The following is an 11,292-nucleotide window of genomic DNA, read 5'->3' on the forward strand; positions in this document are numbered from 1 at the left end:
TCAAGATAATGATCCTTGAAGACCACAACAGCGGTTGCCTGAATTTCAATTAATCCTAAAACAGTTCTATTAAATAGGAACAAAGTCAAACTGTTGTGAAAGCAAAACCAAAACCAAACTAACTGTAAATACCCAAAACACTGCCTGGCAGAGTATGACAAGGAGCTTCTACTAATGAGTGCCAGCACTGTATTTCCCAGGCAAGCTCCAGTCACTCTTCCCAATTTCCTCCTTAAAGTTCAGCTGAGCACATTTTTACTTGCTTATCTATTTTGAAACAACCTTAAAATAAACTGTTAAAATAACCTAAACAAATAATGTATTTCTATGTAGCTGGTAGAACATTTGAGTATATTCAAACATTAAGTCAGAGCCAGCTCCTTGTAACCGTTTCTGTTTGTGCTCCAGGTCTCCCTGTGTGATGTACCTTCGCAGATAGCAGTGCAATAAAATACTCCACTATCTCCAGATACTTTAGACTTGCCATTCCTTAAACTGTGTGAATTATGCCTGAAGTTCCCCTCAGGTAACAGTGACATGGATAAATGTATTTCCCAATATTTCACCAGGTCTCTTATCAGTTCTTGTGTTCCTATCAACATCAGCTTGTTTTGCAAGGATGTACAAAATTAAATGATCTGGGGTTTTGCTCATGGAGCAACATTGCTGTGTTCATCTAGCAGAGGGATTCATCTAACTGCAGGCTCCACGGTTCAACAGGTCTGGGGTCTACAATCCCCTACCTCATCACCAAGTGTTGGTTCCAGAGCCATCCAGGTGTGTACAGCCCCTCTGAAATCACATCTGGATTTGGGAATTTTAACCTTAACTCTCTTTTATTACCAGCCTGCTCTTCTCCTGGAATTGCACAAATGAAGTAGTCACAGGATATGGAGTATTTTGTCTTTTGAGCTTACATCAGGATAGTTTCAGATTATTTAAGGAGCCTTACTTTTCTGAATATTCTGGTAATTCTTAAGAGAGAGAATTCCAGTTCCTACATTGCAATGATTTATCACTGATATTCTCTGAAATTTTTGTTATTTTTCAACTTACTGTTAACATACTTTACTTTTTCCAGTTGTGGGCTCATAAACATTTCCATACAGATCTCCCAAGTATACATTGAAATCTAGCCCAGAAAACTCTGCTTTTTTACTCATGTCACAGAGATTCTTAGAAGTGAAGTAGCAGGTTCAAAGACCACATTCAGTAGTTTAGATTAATTTTTTATATTAGTGCTAGCAAACTGTAATAAATATTAAAGTACACGAAACAGTAAACAAAATGTTAAATATCTTTTAAAAATACTATTGTAATAAATACAAGTATGGCAAATTAAAGGTAATATTCAAGACCTGAGTTCAGTTGCAAGCAGAAATGAATTCTGTTAATCCCTTGCATTCTTAATCTACAACTGAGATCTCTTTCATGATATTGAAAAGCCCCATAGTACCCTCTGTTGCATTCAAGCCCTGAATATCTTTTCCATCTGCTTGTTTGCAGACTGACACAGGAAAATGATGAAATCTTTATACAGATGCACATGTGGCCTGACCTGGCATGCTGTCTGCTCAGGAGAAGGCAAAAGTAGGAAAGTGTCTATGTATAATATAATTCCAGCTGTAGCACTCCTTAGTAGCATGGCTAATTTGATGACGTTCACAAGAATGACTACTGAGAGATCCAGAAAAAACCAAGCCAAGCCAAACCAACCAATCAAAAACACCCAAAAAACCCAACAGAACAAACAACCACAAATGGAGCATTTGAAAAAATTTTCATTTATCACTCGTTGAAGCAAAGAGCAGCAGTAATATCTGTATTTCTGTATTCACAGTACCAGATCCACCAGCTCTGGGGCTCCTGGGCTCATCCACAGCATGTCTCATTCAGTCCAGCCCTGACTTCTAGTTTTTTCTTGCCCCACACAATGTTTGTAGGTGATACTTTGGCCTCTGTTTGTACAGGGAGAAGCCTCAGTGTTCATGGGGCTTAGCCGTGACTTGCGTATGGTTTCAGTTCATTTATTATTTTTTTAGCTGTTTTTTTTTTTCTGTAAACAGGGAGGCTTATTTGCTCTCTGTGCCAAACCTAAAGGAAAACTGGCCACCCAGAGCTGTAATCAGGCCTGGATCCCAAAGTGGCCACTACTGCAGTTCCTATCAGCAACATTATTGATAAAAAGGGCTGCACTTTGTCCAGCTGGTATAAAGATATGCAGAGCCACAAATCCCAAAGCCAGGTGTGGAAGCCATTTTGCAACCCGGAGGCAGTAACAGTGATGGGAAACCCCCCCCAGTGCTGGAGTGTTGGCACCTTCTTTTGCAGCAACCTCTGGGAAACAGATCCTGGCCGCAGTACCCACCACCAGGGCTGGTGCTCCCCTTCGCTCCTCAACAGGCTGCTCCAGGTTGTAATCAAGCCAGATCAAACAAACTAAAAATATGTGACTAATTAGTTTAGGATAAAGGCCACCTTGGAAAAGATAGTTGCTCCAGGAAATGAGCTTCTTTCTCAACAACTGGCATCATTCCCAGTGAATCACCAACAGGGCTTGGAGTACTGTGCTACAGGACTGAAAAGAAAGAGTCCTTTGGATGAAAATAAAGAGGGAATCTCCCCCATGCTGAGCTTCATGGAAAACACCTAAAAACAAGGCATTAAGAAACTGGTTAGCCTGAAAGGCAGCACTGGGATTGGGGAAAATGACTGTAATCTTAGGCACAAGTCTCTTGAAAAAAACCATTTGGGGGATCAAAGGAAGGGGAAGGAGACCTGTCCGCTCTTACCAGCCAATTATCAAAGTCTACAAAGAAGTTAATTTAGAGCAAACAAAAGGAGGATAAAATAAAAGTAGAATTTTCAGCAGGGCGTTTTCTAGAAGGGGGGAAGGCAAACACTTCTTGGGATGGGGCCATCAGCACTTGGGAGTCTCCACAAGCACAACCATGTGGTTATCTATGTAGGGAAAAACAGAGGCTGCTGGGTAGAAATCTGTAGATGGAGCTCTGGGGAGATGATTTTACAAAGAAAGGACAGACAAGTAAGCAATCCTTATCAGACTCTCCTTCACATCTCGAAAATGTCTTCCCTGTCTTGTTTCCCAAGATGTTTGTGTGCAAAAAATGGTCACACAGTCCATGTGCTTGGAGTGAGTTTGTTTGGGTGATGCAGTCTGGTTGTCAATAGAAATTAAAGGCTTGCTCTTCATAACACCATAAACCTGTGTGTTCTGGGAGCTTAGAGCTCAATCCTGAAACAATATTACAAAGTATCACAGAGTTTGAGGAAATTCTTCACCATCATATCCTTACAAAGGCATAAATTACAACTAACTTTAAAAGTTTTATCATTATAAATACTGTAGTGCCCTTTCATATGATCGTGGCTTTCATGAAAAATGCATTAAAATATTTATTATCAACTATTTATTATCTGCCTTTATGATCAAAAGTTCATCATATTTTATCTACTGTCTGCACTTGCATTTTGTAATATTTTCCAAGGTCTTCTGGAAAGACTTTTATTTATGACTTGGGGTATGCCTAAAATAAAACCCATGTATCTAAGTACAGCTGATAAGTTGTCCTTATCAGATGAGTTGTACAATGAGTTGGTTGCAGCCTAATGTCATTATCAGTACAAGCCCCAATTAAAATATCATGTGTCCTGGGAAAGGTAACCACACAAGTGTGTGTATTCCTTCATTTTGTTAAATCATTCTGTTTTACTAGCCAATCCAGACGTTTATTTACTCAGCTGTGTTCTCAGAGCCTGATTTAAACAGCACTGAGGAGTCAGATTGCAGCTTGTTTTGGATCAGCAGGATTCACTGTCCGGACAAGGCAAGCAGGGACTGTTGCCTGAGTTATGGATGCAAGGTATGGTGCAGCACTGTTGTTTCCATTGCTGCCAGCTCCCAATTAGCAATCACAATAAATAAATTATACACATGAAATTTTGTTGTCACTCATGACATTCTAAAGTGTTGTGTTGCTGCAGTTTGGGTTGGAAAGGCTGCACCGCCCAGGCCAGCCTGGGTCCTGATGGGCTTCGAGCAGCTCACCATGGGAAGAGACCTCCTGCTGTCAGCATTGACAGGCCTGGAAAGCATCCTGCCTCATCTATTGGGTGCGAAGTGAGGCTTTGCCAGAAGGAGTTCTATCTCCACAAAAAACCTACTACCTGCCTTGCATACTTTTAAGATGTTCCTGAAGTTTCTAGAACAATTTTCTTCCACCTGAAGCTAAGTATTAGTTAATTCCAAGCAACTAGGTTTTGTTTCAATGAGTAAACCACAACTCTCTACAGTAAGACATCTGTCTTGTATTGGCCTCATAAGCCACCAGCGTGCCTGTAACAAATGTGGATAGAGCCTTCCCAAATCTTTGTTCGTGAAGCCTGGCCATGATGATGACAGTAAGACATACCAACAATTGATGGAAATATGAGTGTGAAGCAAAGGAGGAAGTCAGAGCACTTTTAGGAGAGTGTGGGTAGAATGCTGAGTTGCAGATGGGTGAGATGGCAGAAGTAACCAGGAGAGAGAGTTTGCGGGGGAGGCTGATAGGAATCAAGGAAATACAAATTAACTTATGGAGGAACTTGGGTATGTGCTCCTGAGGGTTTTTTTGTGCCTGCAGCCAGGCACATGTGTGGAGGTGAGTACAGAGGCCCAACATCTGACCCTGCAGGGTCCTGCAATACCTTCATGTGCAAGAAGGGCATAGGGGACCATGGCCAGAGAAGACAGCCTGACTGCTTTCCTTGCACCCAAAATTGAGGTTTCACCCTTGCAAAGAGGGCTGCCAGTATGCTCTTGTGGAAGTGCGACCTTTCTGCAAGGCTACGTTGGAGGGCTCAGCAATCAGCCCCACTGAGGAAGAGAAGCAGGGAGATGTCCCCATTGCCCTGCTCCCAACCTTTCCCATACTCCTGTTAACCCACAGGAGAGCAGAAACACCTGAGCACTCATTCTGGGCCATAAACAGACAATTCTGGGCTTGATTTAGCCACATGACCTAAAAAAAAAAAATTTCTTCAGGACAACAGACATGTCTTCTCTTGCTAGCTGCCTACACACTGGAAAATGAAACTCTGTTGTTTGTACACGAGGCCATTGAAAGGTGAGATTTTTCCAAACAGGTGTAATCCAATTGCAGAACATTATGCTCAGCCTTGACTGCCTAGTGCACCGCAGAGCATTTTGTTAATAGTTAAGCTCAGTCTTTTGACTCTTATCCCAGAAGTTGTGGCAGGGATTGTGATTTAGGCAGGTTGTGTAAGCAAGACCCTGATGGGTCTGAGCAGCTGAACGGCAGTGCTCGCACGCTCCAACCAGGAGCTCATAAGGTGCCTGGGCCAAAGTCACAGCGGATGAACGAGGCTCATCCCAGGGAGCTGCAGTTAGTACAACAGTTTGGTGAAGCTGTCACATGAGAGCTAAACTTCACAGCATCCCCAGGAGAGTGAGGAGAGCCATGCCAGGAGGGAGTGCTGGTGTGCAAACAAGAGCCCAGCACACACTGTACTATGACTGAAACCTGTTTGTCTTTGTCCCCATGATCAGGGAGCACTGGGAGTAGCAGAGGGGGCCAGACACTCATCAGGGGGTGCAGAGGAGAGCAATTTTGATGGAGTACTAAGATTATACATGGTTGTGGAAGACTATCCGTGACATCCTATGACCTCACATGCCCTGCACTCCCAGAAGGCAAAAAAACCTTGGATAGTTTTAATATTATGAAGGCAGGATGGAGAGGATAAGAGTATCATGTCTGTGGCAGAGGAAGGAGGTGCAAGCAAAATGTGTAGAAAGAATAAATGACATGCGCAGAGTAGGGACTGTCTCTTTAAGGCACCAACAAGTTCATGTCTAATTTTCAGCAGGAGAAATTGAGGATGACTACACCAGGCACTCTGCTCCTGACAGATGCAGCTAAAAACCCTGTTTTTCTTAAGAATCTATATGTAAAACTCTCTCCTCACTTCCTAGACACACATCCATCTATGCCTGTGCCAGTTTTTATGTACATGTGTACCAAAATGAATACTAATAGTAACTCCAAAACAACCATTAAACAAAATGAACAACAATGCAAACACAACCATTGGACTGGTCTGATCATACTGGAAAATGAGCTGGGGCTCTTGCAACCACTATAAACCATTATTTTTATATAAATTCATATTTTATTATATTACTATTTATATATATGTATATAAAGTATTTTGCCCTGACAGTGTAAGAATACAGCATACGAAATGTCATTAAACTCCTTTATTCCTGGTTAGCATTTGAAAACTGATCCAAAATATAATTTTTACTCCATCATTATTTATTAATGTAAATCTGTACTTATAACATTTACAGTCTGTATGAAGACAAAGTGTTTGTAAATATGCCTCTTATTTAACCACTCCATTTTTTTTAAGATAATACTTCAGTTAAAGGAACATTACCCTGATCAGAAGAATAATTAATGCTTGTTTAAGTGTCATTTTTATTACCATTGCCTCATTCTATGGTTAAACATTACCTGAGGTATCTCACTATTAATATATTAATGGTATAAGAGCACTGTCACTTTTTAGGACCTTCCATTCAAGATTCTTTAATTGCTTTATGACTGTTAGGGTGACTTCATAACAACTTTCCTTAGTAGATAAACATCTGATATTTGCTTTACTTAAAATAAACTGAAGCATGTAAAATTTACTCAGTGCCATATCAAAGGATGTTTTATTGATAAATATTTTGAAAACTTCCTTTGCAAGGCTATCTTGTCCTGGGATAGCCCAGACAGCCCAGTGCAGCTCTTGTTAGAGGCACATACTAGCTCATGGCAATTGATGTTCTTCATTGTTCTGGAGTGAAAATGACCTTGACTGGGAGAAGCCTTCTGAAAGTCCAACCAAACTTTGAATTATTTCAAGGGGGAAAAATACCATCCTTACGTTCTGTCTTACTTGTGCCTTGAGTCCATGGTGGTCCTTGAGACTATTCCAGGTCTTAAAATCCCTGGACTGAAAAACCCTGCCCTAGAAATCTGCTCCTGCCTTTAGGCAGGGAAGCAAGCTGTGAAAAGAATGGGGATGTTTCTGGCAGAACTATTGCTCTCGTGTCACAGTCAGAGTGGGGCTGGATTACTGATACGATTTTCCATCTTCCTCGCTACCAGCCAGCTCGAAATCATCACTGTGTCCCTAAGGAGTCCGCACTGATTTGCTCCATGACTGATTAGCTCGCACAGGGCAGACAGCCATGTCCTTGAGTGGGTTGTGCCTCACCTATGTGACCTGGGTGTTCAGGTCCTCTTGTTTGTGTGCTGCCATTCACAAAGATGCCTTGTCAGATGTCTTCCTTAATTGTTTCCCAACAATGTCTCTTTAATCCATTTTAGTTATTGACTAGGCCACCAGCAAGAATACCAGAACTGCAAGAACTGTTGTTGACACTGTTTGGGAGGTCTGTGAGGGGCATTCCAGGTGTTTGTTATTAGCCTGTTAGACATTAATATGACTGTGCTTCGCAAATATGTTAAAAATGCAGCTATACAAAAGGCTCATGTACCTCTGTGCAAAGGACACTCTGAGGAGGAGTTCCTGATCTCCCTGGCTCTCACTATTAGAAATAAAAAAATGTAAATGAAACTAGAGAGAACCAAATCCAAACCCATATGGGGAATCCTTTTTCTCTGAGTGTCCGCCTCAAGGTAATGTTCCTGCCATATAGTGTCATTGAGGCCAGCATTCCAATAGGAATTTAGCAAACGAGCACTGACTGCCCCACTTCACAGCTGCACTGCTCCGTGCTGTGTTGCAGGTCTTTGCAATAAGCTCCCATGCATAAAATCTGCTTCAGGATGAGCTCTGGGATGGCTTCAGTCTAAATAGTTTAGGTATTTCTAAGAATATGATTAAGGAAGAACGCCTTCCTTTCCTGCCAGCTTTTATCTGTGAAATGTCCACCTCTGCTCACTGACACTCCAACTTACTCCACTTGCTCTATGTCGTGAGCCTCAAGGCTGCAGACCTGCTGAGAGAGAAGCCAGGTATTGGGTCTCCTGGTTTCCTCTTATCACTTTGTAAAAGAGCTCAGAAACAAACTGGTTTGTTAACAAACACTGGTTAAAGCAAACTCTTCAGACTGCAAAGTAAAGCATCCCAAATTAGGATATGACAGAATTCTGATTGCTTATGTGCATATGTGTTGGATAGAGACGGTAACTGCAGGATCTCATGGCTGTGCCTCACAGAGGCCTTGCCTCTTCCAGATCAAAAGAAGTCTCTGCTGGAGATGGATTGGATGGTTCATGGAAGAAGGCTGATGTGGATGCCCATAGCTGAACTGGTAATAGTCAGTTTATGGAAAAGACAGGCAACTCCAGGGTATGATTAGCCCATCTTCCCATGGTGCTGTCTGCAGGACGTACCTTTTGAGTATCTGCCCTCCTGCTATCTGCAAAGCCACTCCATGGGAGTCTCCCAGATGCAGGTGTTGCCTTTGCAGATGTGTAAAGTACAGTGATTTGTCTCCTATCCTTGGTGTGTTAACAGTAGGTGCCACTACAGGGAAGTTTGGAACTTGGACTTGACTGAGGAACAGACAGAAAAGAAACTGTAAGGAGAAGAGGGGAAACATGAGTGGAAATTTGGCAACTACCAGCGAAGACAGACACTGTGAATCCACTGTATCGTTTTCCAAGTCAACCTACTAGATCTCCCCTTGGCATAGTAAGAATACCTTTTTACAGCATAAATCAGGTTGGAGGAGCAAAAGCTTTGAAATGAATCTCTACTACTAGGCTTCCTCCAACAGCACTGTAAGGAGGCTCTGTAGTGGCAACACAGCGCACAGTCGATAACCCAAATCCTTCCCCAGCCCTAGTGTCTTTTGGAGTTTTCAAGTTCCCTCAGCTCCCACTTGAGGGACAGAAGTAATTTTAGGGTTAAGCATGGTAAATATGTTTCAGCCATGGGCGTGGACAACCTGGAGTTGAGCTACAGCGTAGTTCTAGAGGCACGAAGAGGTACGTCACCTTAGCTGCTGCTGCAAGAGAAATGGTTGTAGTAATACCTCCAGTGAGCCATGAAAACACCCCTCTAGAACTAACTGATAGAGAAAGCAGACCCATGTTTTAGGGTGTTGCTGAATTAATGTCTGAATATGGACAAGTTAATAAGGGCATTAGAGGGAGAAAAATCTCTGAAATAAAGATTCCTTAATCCTGTGGAAGGACTAGATCTGGAGTTCCCACAGGGGCTGACAATGTACTTTAGGCGACTGTTACATTGAGATATTGAAACATCTGGTGACCCAGAAGAGCAGTGAGGACAAATCTGCCCACAGAAGCGTTATGTTTCTGTGTACTGCTTCTTTGATTCTAGTTGAAACCAGTCTCAAAGATCCTCAAATATCCACAGAAATCTTCTTCCAAAGAAGTTGAGACTTGCTGAGCTTATCCAGGCCCTCCTATCAGCTGACACTATGTATAGGAGTATGGCAGCACTGTATTCTCACTCACGTAGACATACCTGAACTGGATGAAACTGGTTAATTTAGAATGCTGATAACAGAAAACATTCCAATCTTTGTGCCTGGTTGCATATAAACTCCTCCAGATCCTCTTTTCTTTTCTGCTGGGTTCTTGTATCCAAATATTTTTTTTGTAATTTTTTTCATTTTACTGGCTCACTGGCTCACTTTTGGCTATGCTTTAGCCTTCCTCCAGTGCTGAAAAGTTGCCTGCAAGTCCATGAACCTGCATACAAGGAGATGAGCAGAAATCACAGGGGTAGCACAGAAATGTGGATTTCAGGTCCTCAGCACCAACTGGTTTGCTGTACAAATCCACTCCTGTTTGTAGTGTGTTGTGGTTTAAACCCAGCCAGCAGCTAAGCCCCACTCAGACACTCAGGCCGTTCTCCTGTCCAGGTGCTGTGCAGTGCTTACAACCTCAACACTGCAGTGAACCAGGATGCAGGAATTACATTGTGTTTATCACTCTGCTATCACTGAGAAACCTCCAAGCTGTACAATATCATTATGCTTCAGGGAGACCTTTGACTTTCATAAAGTCAAGATGACCTAACAATGAAAATTTATTACTTCATAGATTTTCTGTAGAAATGAAAAAAGTGTCATTGGCTTCTGTTGCAAAATTTCCTGTTAGTTATAACTTCCAGCCCTTGCTCAGGGGCTTTAAAGGCCAAGTCCTGGATTAGGAGAGCAGAGCATGAGAAAACCCATCCCCTGAGTAGAAGTGTGCCATTTTCTTGATGTAACACATATCTCTTGAAGTATATCTGTGAGTAAATTTCCTGTTTGACAGAGCTTTCGGAATAAGAGAAAATTAAATACTGCACAGTCACTGCATTTTTAATGGCTTTGTTTGAGGACAACAGTGAGATTTTAACTAACATGAAAACTTTTATGAAAACTTTCCACTTCAGTTTAGATTTGCATGTTTTCCAACAACAGTAGAACAAAATGATTTTGTAAGTGTTTAAGAAATACAGAATATTTGCAATTTTGGGTTTGATTTTTATTGCAAACCTGAAACTGTAACTGGAAGTTTAAAACAAATGAAATTGGGGGGCTTTTTTGTTTTACATGTGAAAATTAACTGGCACTTTATGATCAGCTCTGGTATGAATGCGTATTAAGAAGTTTAAATGGGCAACAATAAATTAAGCGCAGAAAAAGGAAAACAACAATCATACATAACCCTAATTCTCATTGCAAAGACCTTGAATTATAGGCATTGCACAATTTTATCCTGCAGTGAATCATTTTTTTGCATAACCTACTAGAAACAACACAGAGTTTTTCCCATGAACAAACCAGGCCTTCATATATTGCATTGGCCTCATTCATAATCTGTTTTCTAATTAGGTCACAGATTTTCAGAAGTGTAATGTGCAGGAAACAGAATTTTACAAGGTACACCAAGTTACTGATATGCAAAGCCACTCACTGCTATTGCAAAATAAATGATACCCAGAAAGAAGTCAGAAGGAAGGAAGTTGAAAGGAAGGACGTCAGACATAGAGCTCCCACTGTCTTTCTGCAGTGCAGACTTGATAAGTTAAGCAAACTAATGACTAAAGGGAGATTCATCCCTGCCTCCCTTGAGGGGCAGCAGTGCAGTCGTATCCCAGGAACACCGAGGAGGACCCAGTTGAACAGCCCGAAATGCCCAACCAGCACCCAAAGTTCCTCAGGCCTACGGAGGCCTTCCTTCATAAATGGGGTGACCTTTTTTCTCATCAGCTTTGACTGTATCA

The sequence above is a fragment of the Chiroxiphia lanceolata genome, chromosome 5, assembly GCF_009829145.1.
Source record: "Chiroxiphia lanceolata isolate bChiLan1 chromosome 5, bChiLan1.pri, whole genome shotgun sequence".
Classification (NCBI taxonomy): Eukaryota; Metazoa; Chordata; class Aves; order Passeriformes; family Pipridae; genus Chiroxiphia; species Chiroxiphia lanceolata.